At 48.3% G+C, this 16,597-nt stretch overlaps 1 protein-coding gene across 1 annotated transcript in view; it reads right to left on the minus strand.

Moving 5' to 3' along the window:
• The window catches only part of LOC119433602 (uncharacterized), a 69,707-nt gene that overhangs the window by 52,569 nt on the left and 541 nt on the right, over positions 1-16,597 (minus strand). The window lies entirely within an intron of this gene.

Below are 16,597 nucleotides of genomic sequence, written 5' to 3' on the forward strand. Positions count from 1 at the left end.
TCACCCGAAAGGCGAAGCTTCAATTGCGATAGCAAATTAGTAGAGAGCTATACGGAGTAAGGATAGTAGTTTTATCAGCGGTATAAACTTGGACATGCAGCAGCACCAGCAACGCGCAGAACTGTTGTCGACGCCGTCGGTGTTTCGCCCGCGTTCGCACCGAACGCCCGCGGCGTTGGTGACTGTTGCCGGTGCCTGTGGGGGCGGCTTGGAGGTTTTCGACGAGATCACAACGGATGATGATAAGTGGTTCTTGAGGGAAAGGGAAAGGTTGGCGCTATCTTCTGCAGCCCTTGAGGGAGCACGGCTCAGCGCCAAAACGGGACACTCGTCTAGCAGCGTCGGAAGTGGTTGCGAAGCGAGAAGGTTGCGAGGTGAGAAGGTGGTAAACCCTTCTCGCCTCGCAACGTTTTTATATAGTTACGCATTTGGTGCCGCAGCTAAACGTCACCTCCCCCTCCCTCCCCCCGTCCCTCCACGGCCTTTCGCGTGATGGAAGAAGTCGCGTCTGCTCTCTCTATATATGGTGATTGTAAAGGAGGAAAGAGACGCTTAATTCTGCAGCCCTTCAGGGAGCAAGGCGCAGAACGCGCGTTTGCTCTTCGCCGTGCGTTCGCTCCCCGTGAAAGCGTGCGTCCCTCGCGCCCTTTCACTCGCACATACAGCGTCCGGAGCGCGGCGGCGATTTCATCGCCGTTGACGTCATACGGAACCTCACGGCGACGGCTACGCCGACGGCATTATTCCGCTTCGAGTGTCCACATAATTGCTATCGCAATAAAACTCTCGTATGCTGTGTGTGCGAGTGAAAGCGCGTGAGGATGAGGGACGTGCGCTTTCACGGAGAGCGAACGCGACTTCCCAGTGGTAAGAAACATTGGAGGACGCTTAAGCTTCGCCTTTAAGAGTAGAACACGATATCGGGACCCGTTCGCATCGCAACACGCTGCTGTAGGTCTGGTAGAAATGCTGGAAAAGGGGTTTGTGTTTGAGTTTCCTCGTAGCAGAATTAGGTGGTCTCGTACATTCAAATTACGATCCGACGCCGATTGTCCGACGGCGAATCCGACGCCGAATGGTAAAGTCGTGCTTTACCATTTTCCTGACGGATTTCACTTTGAGAAATTCAATTTTTGTTCAACAACACCTTGCACCACGTGGAGGGCCTTCGCGGTCGGGGTGGTTGGCGATTTTCTCCGATACCCCCGTCGCACGCCGGTTGCCGACGCCGGATTTTCTGCGACACGGGGCCCTTAACGCTATCTGGTTAAAAAGTTTTTTTTTGTTTCCCTATGGTTCCGTCACGTAGCCAGCGTTTTGACAGCGGTCATTTGTGTGCGGTCACACAAACAAAGCGCACAACTATTGTCGACGTCGGCGCCGTATTGCCCGCGTTCGTAGCGAACGCGCGTGGCGTTGGCGACATGTTTATGAGGAACGTGCCAACCTTTGCCGTACACCCTATGGCGGTGTACCGAAGCGACCATAAGGCCATGGTCCCTGTGGTCACTAAATAAATGAAAACCACCGGATCATATATATTTCTCATTGTTTTATATTTCAAATAATCATTCACCATCACAGCTTAATAAACATAATGGGAAATACATAATTCCCATAATTCCCAAATCAATAATGGTGGCGTGGAGCAGAGGTAGAATACCCGGCTCCAAATCTGAAGCTCTTAAGTTCAAATTCTACTCCAGTCCACCACATTTTTCAGGCATGGAGTGGTGCCTGACACCGGCAAGAAAAAAAAGTTGTCGCAGTTTCACCTGAAAGGCGAAGCATCAATTGCGATAGAAAATTTGTAGAGAGCTATACGGAGTAATGATAGTAGCTTTATCAGCTGTATAAACTTTGACATGCAGCAGCACCGGCAACACGCAGAACTGTTGTCGACGCCGTCGCCGTTTTGCCCGCGTTCGCACAAAATGCGTGCGGCGTTGGTGACTGTTGCCGGAGCCTCTGATATAAATAGGCACTTGGTGCCGCAGCTAAACGTCGCCTCCCTTCCCTCCCCCTCCCTCCCACGGCCTTTCGTGCGTCAGAAGAAGGCGCGTTTGCTCTACATATATGGTGATGGTAAAGGAGGAAAGAGACGCCTACTTCTGCAGCCCTTAAGGGAGCACAGCACAGAACGCGCGTTTGTTCTCCGCCGTGCGTTCACTCCCCGTGAAAGCGCGCGTCCCTCGCGCCCTTTCACTCGCATATACAGCGTTCGGCGGCGCACGGCGACGATTTCATCTCCATTGACGTCATACGGAACCTCACGGCGACGGCGGCGGCGACGGCGACGCCGACGGCAGAAATCTGCTTTGGAGTGTCCATATAATTGCTATCGCAATAAAACATATATTGCCGAGAAATAGTGGGGCTATACTAGTTCAGGTGCAACCAAACTAGGAAGGCCCACTAAGCTTCATCAAAGTCACTCCCTCATCAGAACCGGAATTGGCCTCCCTGGTGCAGTATTGAGCCACTACCTCCCTCATGACTCCGACAATTAACCCATGGCCCTCAGTCCCCAGTGGCTGCGGAGCACCTGACCAAGGCAGCGGTCAGACCTGCGACGGGGCAGAGGGTGCTAATAATCACTGGGTCCGAACAGGCCGCCAATGGAAACTGAACCTGGCAACGTTCAACACGCGCACCCTCTCGAGTGATGCTAGTTTAGCAGGACTATTTGAAAAAATTATCAGGCATTGCCTGGGATATTATTGGCCTTAGTGAGGTTAGAAGAACTAGTGAGGCTTACACAGTGCTGACTAACGGCCATGTCCTCTGCTATAGAGGTCTTCCAGACAAGAGACAATCCGGGGTAGAATTTATAGTCCATAACAACATAGCGGGCAACATTGATGAATTCTACAGCATTAATGAGAGGGTAGCAGTCGTAATAAAGCTGAATAGAAGGTACAAAATGAAGGTAGTATAAGCCTACGCCCCAACCTCTAGTCACGATGATGAAGAAATAGAACAGTTTTATGAAGATATTGAATTAGCTATGAGAAAGGTACAAACTCAGTATACTGTAGTCATAGGTGATTTCAATGCAAAAGTGCGAAAAAATCAGGATGGTGAGCAAGCAATTGGCAACTACGGCATCGATTCTGGGAATGCAAGAGGAAAGATGTTAGTAGAATTCGCGGAAAAGAATAGGCTCGAATAATGAATACCTTCTTCAGGAAGCGCAGCTACAGGAAGTGGACCTGGAAAAGCCCTAATGGAGAAACAAGGAATGAAATATATTTCATACTCTCTGCCGATCCAAGCATAGTGAAGGATGTAGAAGTGTTAGGTAAGGTAAAGTGCAGTGACCGTAGGTTAGTGAGATTTTGGATTTCTCTCAATTTGAAGAGAGAAAAAGTGAAATTAGTCAAGAGGAAACAGGCCAACCTAGAGGCAGTAAGGGTAAAAGCAGACCAATTCAGGCTGGTGCTCGCAAACAAATATGCAGCTTTAGAAAATGAAGATAAAGACAGCATAGAGGTCATGAATGAAACCGTAACTAGATTGATCTCAGAAGCAGCAATTGAAGTGGGAGGTAAGGCACCAAGGGAACCAGTAGGTAAGCTTTCCCAAGAAACAAAGGACCTAATAAAGAAATGACAGAAGATGAAAATGTCCAACTCAAGAGATCAGATAGAATTCGCTGAACTGTCAAAACTGATCAACAAGAAGAAAGTAAGGGATATTCGAAATTATAACGTGGGAAAGATTGAGGAAGCCGTAAAATATGGACGCAGCATTAAATCAGTAAAAAGAAAGCTTGGAATAGGACAAGGCAAGATGTATGCACTGAAAGATAAGCATGGTAATATCATCAGCAATTTCGATGACATAGTAAAAGAAGCGGAAGAATTCCATACTGACCTGTACAGTACCCAAAACGGCCAAGCTACTTTCATTCGAAATAATGATGAACCGGATACAGAGGCTCCTTCCATAACTAGCGATGAAGATAGAAGGGCCTTCAAAGACATGACCAGGGGAAAGAAAAGATGGAATAAAAGTAGATTTAATCAAACATAGAGGAGATATCATGCTTGAAAAGCTTGCGGCCCTTTATACGCAATGCCTCACAACTTCAAGTGTACCAGAGAGCTGGAAGAACGTCAACATTATGCTAATGCTTAAGGGAGACGTTAAAGAATTGAAGAATTATAGACCAGCAGTCATACAGGCATTGCGTAATCAAGGAATACAAGTGGCATACGTGAATATCTTAGCAAATATCTACAGAGATTCCACAGCTACCTTGGTTCTCCACAAGAAAAGTAGAAAGTTACCTATCAAGAAAGGGGTCAGGCAAGGAGACACAATCTCTCCAATGCTATTCACTGCATGCTTAGAAGAAGTATTCAAGCTCTTAGAATGGGAAGGCTTAGGAGTGAGGATCAACGGCGAATATCTCAGCAACCTTCGGTTTGCAGATGACATTGTCCTATTCAGCAACAATGGAGACGAATTACAGGAAATGATTGAGGACCTTAATCGAGAAAGTGTAAGAATTGGGTTGAAGATGAATATACAGAATACAAAGATAATGTTCAATAGCCTGGCAAGGGAACAAGAATTCAGGATCGCCAGTCAGCCTCTAGAGTCGGTAAAGGGGTACGTTTATCTAGGTCAATTACTCACAGGGGACCCTGATCATGAGAAATAAATTCACAAACGAATAAAATTGGGTTGGAGTGCATACGGCAGACATTGCCAAATCCTGACTGGGAGCTTACCACTGTCGTTGAAAAGAAAAGTGTACAATCATTGCATTCTACCCGTGCTAACATATGAGGAAGAAACTTGGAGGTTAACAAAGAAGCTCGAGAACAAGTTAAGGACCGCACAAAGAGCGATGGAACGAAAAATCTTAGGACCTATGTTAAGAGACAGGAAGAGAGCGGTGTGGATCAGAGAACAAACGGGGATAGCTGATATTCTAGTTGACATTAAGCGGGAGAAATGGAGCTGGGCAGGCCATGTAATACGTAGGATGGATAATCGATGGACCATTAGGGATACAGAATGGATACCAAGAGAAGGTAAGCGCAGTCGAGGTCGGCAGAAAACCAGATGGGGTGATGAAGTTAGAAAATTTGCAGGCGCAAGTTGGAATACAAGACAGGGGTAATTGGAGATCACAGGGAGAGGCCTTCGTCCTGCAGTGGACATAAATATAGGGTGATGATGATGACATAATTCCCACCATAGTACAGCTTCGCTGGTCTTCCATCTCCACCCCAGTGGAAGGGCTGAGAGTTTTTTTTTTTTGATGTATTTGCGCTTGTGTTTATAGTATACCTGTGACCGCGGCGTTGTTTGAGCAGGCCAACAACGAAACGATATCCTCTCTTATAGGAGATCACTTTTGTTTGCTTTCAAAGCGAATAGCATTACCTACCTTGACAGGTTTTTCTTATCTTATTGGCTGACAGAAGGCGAGGAACACGCAAAAGTGGAGAGAATTTCGGTGGGGCCGGGCTAGAGCCGTGAAACCAGATAACCGAGTGAGGAGGGTTTGCTTGCTTGATCCTCATCCGTGGCGCTTACCCACTACGGGGGATTGTCCAAGAAGCCGGCGGTTAAAGGGTAGTGTCGGCGTCGGCGGCAATTGGTCCGCTTCTTTTTTTATCTTTCAGGGCACATGGCTGGTAGAATATCGCGGTGGTGTGCAACGGAAGAGTAAAAATGCTGGTAAAACGGATCCTCAGCCAAGAAAAGTTGGTAAGCGTACCGAAAGGTCTCAAGAACGTCGTTGTGCTTTCATGCAAAAAACTTTCTTATTGACCCTTTTCGCGGCGCTCCCGTGGGCGCTGCAATGTTTTATCACGTGGTGACGCGTCCATTGCTTGCCTCAGCTGCCTGCGTGTTACAATGCAAGCGCGTGACGCAGGTGTGGCGCAGCAAACCTCCGTTTCGACGCATATCGTAGACGGTGACTGTGGACGACACGAAGCATTGGCCACCGCTTTAGAGGACATGTAAGTGCCTTCAGAGCTCATTACGCCTTGTCCAAACGGCGCGAGCAGCGTATGCGGTGCTTTACTAAAAGCGGGGCTAGACATGCATTCCAAGCTGTCCAAACTTTCCGCTTATTAAGTAAATGATCAGGATCAGTGTGCTCGTTCTTTATTTGGCAAACATTTTGAAGCAGCAGTTGTCATGTTTCTGACTCCGTAAAGTTCCTCGGTGCTGCCACTATTTGATTGTTTATTTTCAGCCTAATCACTCGCGGGTGTGCTCTGCTGCGATGGATTTGTTCTTGCGGCGCACAAAGCTTGGAATGCAAATGTTCTGTACTTTGTGGTAGCTTGTAGCAAAGGCGTATTATCGCTAGTCCCTCGCTTACTCTGTGGACCGTCACGAAACGTTCAGCTTCCAACATTCGTGTCTTGTCGGTGTAATCACCGTCACTCATGCTTCGGCACATTGATTCAAATGTGCGCCCATTCACTTATTATTGATACGTTGGCGGTAGGGCTGGTGTAAGTTTTCGTGCGAGTAGGGGTAAATGTGCAAATAACGTGCAAGAAACTTACTATGCCAGTAAGTGGCGTTACTTCCTTTTGTAACGAGCGGTACTCACTCTTCAGTGACCACGTTGCGGAGTTCAAGTTAGCTATACAGCGCTGGTGGATTAACTTTTTATTGCGATAGCAATTATATGGACACTTCCACCGGATTTCTGCCATCGGCGTCGCCGTCGCCGTCGTCGTCGCCGTCGCCGTGAGGTTTCGTATAGATAAAATCTTCGCCGCGTGCCGTATGCCCGAGCGGAAGCGTGCGCGGACGCACGCTGTCACGGAGAGCGAACGCACTCAATCTTCCACGCGCAAGCAAGGAAGCGGGAAGCGAGCGCCGGAGGGAGCGAGGGGGGGGGGGGGGGGCGAATTGTACTCTGCCAACAACCGCGCTCGTCGCTCGCTCGCACCGTCTCTTATCTCCACACGGCTCTGACCTTTATGCGCTGTGCATTCGCCGCTCAGTTTCCGTTGAAGCGATAGACCGCACGTACCTTCGCCCGCTGCGGCGTATATGCGCTTGCTGCCAGCGTTTTTACAGTCGTTGTCTGCAGTCATTCAGTGTGATCTATTCATGTTTGTTTGTGCGCGCTCACACCACGCTTGTTCATTCAGTTAGTAATAGTCGGGCCACATTTTCCAACGCACGCTACACATGCAATGCTGCCCGGATCGGCAGTGCAGCGCTACAGGTGTGTCCCTTCGCACGCGCTGCCCACGGGAAGCGCTTCTCATCAACACCACCGTTTCACACGCGCCTTTCGTGGTCATCGAGTCTCTCTTCATGTCGGTCTACTTACGCCGCAGCACACCTGCTTACTTAATCAGCTCATGTTTACTACAATTCATATTGCTACCAAAGCCGCTCACCTTACTTCGTATGACATTGCTGTGTTGCTATCGCATTCATTGCTCGCCCTTAGGGCGAAACTGTGACATTTTTTAATCATCGAGGAAAGCCGTGCATCGCGAAGGGCGGGCAACACAGGCTGTAGCAACGGCGACACAGGTTGATCCCATTCCTTAATATGCGAATCACTATTTTTGCAGCTAACTCCCGCACACGTCCCTTTATCGTTACACATTTTGCAGCATGAATTAGGCACAGTGCATTAGCGAATATCCACTTGCATTTCCAGCAGCTGAAACAGTAGCAGGGCAGAAGCAGTAGTTGTTTCGTATTCGTGCGCATTCTCTGAGGCAACGTATGGCGCGCCGCCGAAAGCGCCATCTCGTTCCTCTCGAGCAGACTGCTCCGCGAAAAGGGCCAATACACAATATTCTCTCCGGCAGCCAGTGTCAGGGCAGCCATCTTCTACCCTTTCGCAACGAGGCAGTCCGGCTATTCGGAAAAAAGAAATCAGCTTTGTTGGGTACACGCCAGTTCGACGTGGTGAGTTTTCGCCGTTTTGTGACGTCGCCTGGCGAAGTGAGTTTTGCAAATATAGGGCTGATGCGGAAAAAGTATCCGAAATAATTATTTTCGTTTTGTAAGGTATAATCATGCATAATGAGTACGTACACGTCCTATCAGATGAGGAGTCGTGCGGTTTTCCTGACGTCGCATGATAGACAAGCGAAGTGGGCGTGGCCCAAAAAAAACATTGGCCAGTCGTCAATTGCCTGCAGAATCGGGAAAAAATTGAAATAGCTTTGCGCTAGTTCACGAGATTCGAGACTCTTTAAAATCAACTATGAAGCGCATTGATGCTCCAGTTAGCACTTATCAGGAGTCCATTTCCTAAACATTGTTGGAACATCAGTATAATTCGCGAATTATTATTAAGACGTTTCTCCAAACTAGTGCTATAGGCGCAGAATATACCTACGCTGAATGGAGATTTTACTCCTAAAATATGCTATCCCGCGATTGGGGCCTGCAATCTAAAGCGAATAAATACAAGGTTAACGAATAAAAGTTTGTTAAATATCGATCACTCTGCACTTTGTCTTGTAAGTTGTATCGCCCGCTTTAATTAATCTAGCCGATGTTAAAACATTGCAATATTGCCCACAGGAGATATTTATTAAGTCGGTTTCCAATAAAATAGGTAACCTACCGGTGGGTTGCGTTTTTCTCTGTTAATGTGATACCTGCGCATAGTTGTTTACCTTTGTGTGACTTTCTGCCTGCGGTACAAGTACACCTGGTCCTTGTAATAAAGCTCGAAATTCATTAGTAGAGGACAATGCCAAGTCTCTCGGACTTGTGTGATATTCTAACCTCATTACTGACTTTCATCTTGACCTGCGCACCTCTCCATCACCTGGTGTTTTCCGCCTTGTATATAGATATATACAAGGCGGAGCTAAGTTTCTATATATTTGCTATATAGCAAATATATAGCTAAGCTAAGCTACCCAGGACGACCAATACCTGGGTAGTTGGTCGTCCAGTGGGCAGCGCATCGGGCTGTGCTGAGGCGTTGGGAACCAACCGTCGGATGAACTTGGGGCACTGAGGTGTGGCCGTTCTTCAACGAGAGAGAGAAAAGACTTATTCCAACGTATCTTTCATGCCCACATGGGTCAGATGCCGGACCGCCGTTCGAAGAAAATCTTTGACGCCGACTCATTGGAGCACTTGCCACTCGGTCTGAGCTGGCCTCGCAATGAACGCTTTGATGCCAACTTGACTTACCGGGTGCCGCTCTTAATGAGCGTTCTTGACGCCAACTTGGGTTTCTCTCATCTCACTGTGAGCGTCATCTTCGTTCAGCGCGTGGCTCAGCCGAATCTGTCTGTTACTTATTAATAAATGCTCCTATAGTACGAATAGACGTTCTTGTACAAGATCGCTATATACAGCCGGCATTTTTTGGGGGCGCTAAGAGTAATAATAGTGCCAGCGGCGTGTAAATTCCCACTGGGTTTCCAGCGGTACGTGGTGCCTTGTGATCAAATGAAAAGGCAGCAAATGAGAATGATGCACTCTCACTGCGAACATATAAGGTGAGAACATCGTGTTTACTGCAGAAACACGGCGCATCGACGCTGCGTGCGACGCCGCTACCGGCGGCACAAACGCTGGTTATGCAGCTTCCATTCCAGGCAAAATGAGGCCCGCTAGAGTGAAGTGACGCGTGTATATTGTCAGTTCTGCAAAAAAGGGCACAGTTTCGCCCTAAGGGCGAAACAATGAATGCGATAGCAACACAGCAATGTCATACGAAGTAAGGTGAGCGGCTTTGGTAGCATATGAATTGTAGTAAACATGAGCTGATTAAGTAAGCAGGTGTGCTGCGGGTGGCTCCGAGGGTCTCGTCCAGAGCAGGCGGCCGTCTGCTGCAGGGCGCAAGCGGGCGCGCCTCTTCGAAATCCACGGGCAGCTCCGTGGCGATGGGGACAGGAGAGTCGCTAGCTGACGACATCGTCATTTTGCTTTCCTTCTCCCCTTGCTCCCTCACCACGGCCGGGCACGTGCGCACTCCCCGCCGACGCTGCGAGGGAGCCACTGTAGCGAGGAACAGAGCGGTCCCACTGTCGGCCGCCGAATCAAAACCTTTAGGGGCTCCTTAGGTCTGTCCCTCCTCTGCAGTATGTAGTAGTCGTCGTAGTAGGGGCCACGTCTACTTTTATGAAAAAAGAAAAGTTGTCGCAGTTTCACCTGAAAGGCGAAGCATCAATTGCGATAGAAAATTTGTAGAGAGCTATACGTGTAATGATAGTAGCTTTATGCGTATAAACTTGACATGCGCAGCACCGGCACCACGCAGAACTGTTGTCGACGCCGTCGGCGTTTTTGCCGCGTTCGCACAAATGCGTGCGGCGTTGGTGACTGTTGCCGGAGCCTCTGATATAATAGCACTTGGTGCCGCTAAACGTCCACCTCCCTTTCCCTCCCCCTCCCCCAGGCCTTTCGCGCGTCTGAGAAGGCGCGTTGCTCTACATATATGGTGATTGTAAAGGAGAAAGAGAAGCCTACTTCTGCAGCCATTAAGCGAGCACGGCGCAGAACGCGCGTTTGTTCTCCGCCGCGCGTTCACTCCCCGTGAAAGACGCGCCCCTCGCGCCCTTTCACTCGCACATACAGCGTCGGCGCGCGGCGACGATTCATCTCCAAATGACGTCATACGGAACCTCACGGCGACGGCGACGGCGACGGCGACAGCGACGGCGACGGCGACGGCGACGCCGACGGCAGAAATCTGCTTTTGAGTGTAATATAATTGCTATCGCAATAAAAGAGACGCCTATATCTGCAGCCCTTAAGGGAGCACGGCGCAGAACGCGCGTTGTTCTCCGCCGTGGGTTCACTCCCTGTGAAAGCGCGCGTCCCTCGCGCCCTTTCACTCGCACATACAGCGTTCGGCGGCGCGCGGCGGACGATTTCATCTCCATTGACGTCATACGAACCTCACGGCGACGGCGACGGCGACGGCGACGACGACGGCGACGCCGACGGCAGAAATCTGCTTTGGAGTGTCATATAATTGCTATCGCAATAAAAAAAATTCCGATAGTTGTGTCCGTCGCGCTTTTTATGAAAAAAATTTCGATAGTGTGTCCGTAGCCGGAATCGAACCAGGGACCCCTCGCTTCCGAACGCGCGGGCAAACCACTACGCCACCACGAAGCGCAAATGGACAACGCACCACGATGACATAAATACCCAACATTAACGAAGGACCCGCGTTTCTAACGCGTTTGTTGCTAGCGCGTTACGGCCCGTGTAAGAAGCTGTGTAAACGCTGTGGCCTCTCCGCCTTACCCCCCGTATCCATAAACGCTCCTCAACTTGAACTGACTTGCCACCGCCTTGGGCAGCGCGTTCGAAACGCGTTGAAGGCGGTGGCAGTCAAGTCAAGTCGAGGGAGTTTATGAATACGGGGGTTATACTCTCAGCAGTCATGTGATGGCGTCGGCAAAACGCGGTGCACGTTCCGGCATGTGTAAACGGCTGCGTAAGACGATGTTGTGGCCTCTCCCCCTTACTAGAGAGTACTGCATGTTTTAACGCGTTTGTGCTAGCGTCCCCTTAAGCGGGGAGATGGTCAATTATAATGAAGGGCACTGTTATAAATAGGAATGACGTCACATATGGCGCGTGTCATTGGCGAAGTCAATCGTTCGATTTAGTGCGGCGAGACTGGGCGAATTACACGGAAGATTCACGGTTTACCGATGATTCCCTCCGGAGCTTCGCCACTCATCATCATTCACCCCGGGGATATGCGGTGTTTTTTTAGATGCGAGAGCATCTTTATCTCGGGACAGTGTCCGTTCTGCGGCGTCCGCACCATACTGCGCATGCGCAACTCTCCCTCCAGTCTCCTCTCCTACGCAGGTGTGCGCTCTCCTCCCTCCTTCCCCTCTCCGCCACAGGTGCGACGCAGCAAATCATTGCATATACCTCTCTCTCATCTCTCCCTCTCTCTCTATAAGGGTACGCCGGTAGTGGCGCAAGTGTCGCGGCGCAGTATAAAGCGCGGTTCGCTGTGCTTCCGTCATTCTTTCTCTGTGCAACGATGTGCGAAACGCCATGAACAACGTCAACGTCGGCGCTAGTTGCAGCGGCAGCGCCACCACCGCGGAGCAGAGGAAGGCTCGGAAGCCGAACGTAAACGTCAGCGTCGGCAAGCGGATCCCGAACTTCGCGACCAGGAACCCAACGTAAACGTCAACGTCGGCAGGAAACTTCTACGGAAGCAACACGGGCCTCGGCACGCCGAAGTGGAACGTCAGCGTTATCAAGCCGACCGAACTCCGGGTTCGGAAGTCGAAGCTCAACGGCAGCTTCGAGCGGCAGCCCGATCCCGAAGCGACGAGGCAACGCGAGTCTGCGGCCAGAGCAAGCAACACGTTCAAGGCCATACAACGCCCGGGCTTCGACGGTGCTGACGCGCGGTTCAAGCGCGACTTCCTCGATCGGAGCTCAGGCAGGCGGCAACGGTCCGACCGGCTTTGCTTCGACAACAACCTGAGCAAGGTCGGGATCGTCCAGAACGAACGTCAGCGTAACGCGGCCGTCGGCGTGCTTCGACGCCAGTCAGCAACAATACAATACATTTTCAATATTCTCAATACATTCTCTCACTCTAACTTCATGGGTTGTGTTGACAAGTGAAACGAAACGCAAACTCGATGCGCAACCCCCGCGATGCTTTCGACCCCACTATGGTTGCCCGTAGGGTGAGATGATGTGATTTTATTGGCGATAGCAATTATATGGACACTTCAACCGGTTTCTGCCGTCGCAGTGAGGTTCCGTATAAAGTCCAAGCGCGATAAAATCGTCGCCGCGCGCCGTATGCGCGAGTGAAAGCGCGCGGGGGACGCGTGCTATCACGGAGAGTGAACGCACGGCGGAAAGCAAAACGCGACCGTCGCGCGAAAGACCGGGGGGGGGGGTATGGGAGGGAGGTGGGGCGACGCTGTGCTGCTTCACCAAATGCTTATATTGCAACCGGGCGCAAGGAGAACTGGCCACTCAATATCCCAGCGAAAGTAAGAAAGCGGGAAGGCAGCGCGGAGGGAGGGCGGGGGCAGCTTCTTTTCTGCCAACAACTTCTCCTCTGCACAACTCCTCTGCACTTTGCCCGGCGGTGGTGGTCGCCCGCACCGTCTCTTATCCACATGGCTGTGGACCATTGTATGCGCTGTGCATTCGCCGCTCAGTTTTCCGTTGAAACTTTCGCCCGCTGCGGCGGCTGCGCTTGCTGCCAGCGTTTGACAGTCGTTGTCTGCGGTCATTCAGTGTTGATCTATTCATGTTTGCTTGTGCGCGCTGACATTACGCTTGGTAATTCAGTTGTAAGCGAATGTTCCACGTTAACGCCGATAAAAATACTATCCCTACTCCGAATAACTCTTACTAATTTGCTATCGCAAGTGATCTTCGCCTTTCGGGCGAAACTGCTACATTTTTATTTTATCCAGCGCCCGTTCAAAGTACAGTCACGGCTGGGCTCGACTGGCGCTGCGCTTTCGCTTCTTACGGCCTTAATATCGGGGTAGTTCTTGCCTAACGCCGCTGCTTGGTGGGGGGCGCTGCGTCCTCACCCTGCTCAACTGTTCCCAGCCGATGTGTGCAGCGCGCGCAACGCTGAAGATGGGTCGGGCGCGCTTCTTATCTCACCGTGCATTTAAGAACAAGTCACCTAATTGTAGAGGATGCGTCAATGGTTCATCTAGCTTAATATAAAGGCATGTAGTGTAACCATATTAATACATCAAGCTTCTTTAAATTCACTGGTGAACATGGAGATGCATGCGCCGGGAGAACATCTCTCCGCCATAACGAATATTCATTTTGAGAATCAAAATGAATATTTATTGCTCGTATGCATTATACCCCTGTCACACGGCACATGTATGTCATTTGCAGGAGTCTTTCCGCAAATGACATACGCAATGACGCAAAAGCCGCTCACCTTACTTCGTATGGCATTGCTGTGTTGCTATCGTATTCGTGCTTCGCCCTTAGGGCGAAACTGTGAAATTTTTTTGTTAATTAGTTGATTATGCATTGAAATGTTGCGTGGAAATAATGTCCACCTCTTCGAGTAGAGCAGCTCATTAACTATAATTGGCGATCTGCCAGGCAACCTTACATAAATGTTGAAATGTTTGCTGAAACACCCTATATATATATATATATATATATATATATATATATATATATATATATATATATATCATAGAAGCCAACAAACAATGACACTGAGGACAACATAGGGGAATTACCTGTACTTACTAAGTTTATTAAATGAGTGGTGGAGCTGGCAAACACTCCCAGGGTTAGTTCTAGTTGTTAGACATAAATACCCCAGAAAGTGGATGGGAAAACGGCTCCGGGGTAGCTCAATGGTGAGAGCATCGCACGCGTAATGCGAAGGCGTGGGTTCGTTCCCCACCTGCGGACAGTTGTTTTTTCATCCGTTTTGATTTCCATTAATTTATCAGTTCTTTAATTCAATTACAAGTAATTTTCCCTATGTTGTCCTTGGTGTCATTGTTGGTTGGCTTCTTTGATATGATTAATAAGAATCGGGCCCCTCGGTTCGCTTTCTTCTCGTTCATTATATATATATATATATATATATATATATATATATATATATATATATATAGTAACTGGATTTTTCAATGGGCCAAGCGTATTTAGGAAAAGATAACCGCGAAGTTGTGCTTCTGATTTTCCTATATATATATATTATATATATATATAGATGTGTGTGTGTGTGTGTGTGTGTGTGTGTGTGTGTGTGTGAATGGCTGTCCGCGCTAAGGCGGGGCAGACTTGCGCGCCTAGTTTTACGTTCTCGGCGTATACACTCGTGCTATTTGTATTCCGAATTCCTTGGTAAGAGCATCGTATGCGTAATGCGAAGACGTGGGATCGTTCCCTACCTGCGGCAAGTTGTATTCATTCATTTTTATTTCCAATAATTTATCATTTCTTTAATTCAATTGGTAAGTACACGCAATTTCCCCTATGTTATCCTTGGTGCCTTTGTTTGTTGGCTTCATTACATAACGAGGGTCTCGAATCCGGCAACATTGATGCCTTCAGGTAGCACGTGTGGGTTTACTGACCAGTTGCCATGATCCAAAAAGATGACGTACTCGTGACGCCGGCGGCAGAAAGGATGTCCACATCCCTGCCAAGGTTTGTGAGTGGTGGCGCTGGCTAACACTCCCAGGGTTAGTTTTACTAGTTGTAAAACATAAATTCCCCAGAAAGTGGACGGGAAAACGGCGCCGCGGTAACTCAATTGGTAAGAGCATCGAACGCATAATGCGAAGATGTGGGATCGTTCCCCACCAGCGGCAAGTTCTTTTTTCATCCATCCATTTTCATTTCCATGAATTTATCATTAGTTTCATTAAATTAGTAAGTACATGTCGCCCCCCTCCCCCCTACACACTAAACACAAATAATCCCAGATGGGAGTAAACGCCTCGTCGCCTAGCTCATTCCCGAATGAGAGTGTAATATACTCCATTCATATGGAGTTTTAGTTAACTCCATCTCTCACAAGAGTTTTTAGGGTGTTCAAATAAGAGTAAATATTACTTCATTTATCTCGGGAGTTTTTACGGTGTTGCAATTGGAGTGAATATTACTTCATTTCTTGAGGGAATCTTAAGTGTTTAAATTGGAGTGTATATTACTCATTTCTGGAAACTGTTCTGGAGGTGTAGCCAATGGAGTAAATACTAATTCATTTCTGAAGAAAGTTTCTTGAGATCCTGCTACATTATTTATACTTTTTTTCCTGCAATGAATTTGTCATTACTTTCATTAAATTAGTAAGTACATGTTCCCCCCCCCCCCCCCCCCCCCCCGCACACTAGACGCAAATAATCCCAGATGGGAGTAAATGCCTCGTCGCCTAGCGCGTTCCCGAATGAGATTGTGAATACTCCTTGGTGGCAGCTTTCGTTCCGTGGCTTTACGACACTTCTTAATGACTGATGAAGGTACTGCAGATGCTATGTTTTGTGCGGGTAACAACCGTTACCGTAACTTATTTGTTTTTCACCTTCCTAGTTAGATTTTGACTGTATTTATAATACTTCACTGGAGACTAATATAGAATTGAACATAGTAAGAACATTTAATCTACCCATTTAATTAACTGCTCATTCTCGGCTAGTCAACTCTGTTCAAGAACGTAAATCGAAACGCGAATGCAGCACAAATAAAACAACCGCATTTACGCTTTCACTACGCGAGAGTATGTGACATTGACAAGACTCAAGTTGGCACGACGATTTTTCTTGATACCATTAATACTTCACAGGAGTACATTCTCGCCTATGTATTTCTTGTTAGCATTTCAATGCACGTTATAATTTAATGAAGAAAATAAAATGTGGTTTCCGAGCGGTACAAAGTATATTTTATTATTACAACATTGCAACATCACACGGGAGACAATACATAGAGGGAAACAGATAATTTAAGGAAAATTACGCGTAATAGAGCATGTTGCTTGAAATGATACATATCAATTGACAATAATATAAAGTATATACTCAGCAAGGCCAAGAGTTCAACATAATGCACATTCAATAAACAAACGCGCACGACAACACATTGCAGATGTACTGATAAAAGGAAGCGC

The sequence above is a fragment of the Dermacentor silvarum genome, chromosome 11 (genome assembly GCF_013339745.2).
Source record: "Dermacentor silvarum isolate Dsil-2018 chromosome 11, BIME_Dsil_1.4, whole genome shotgun sequence".
NCBI classification, from domain to species: Eukaryota; Metazoa; Arthropoda; class Arachnida; order Ixodida; family Ixodidae; genus Dermacentor; species Dermacentor silvarum.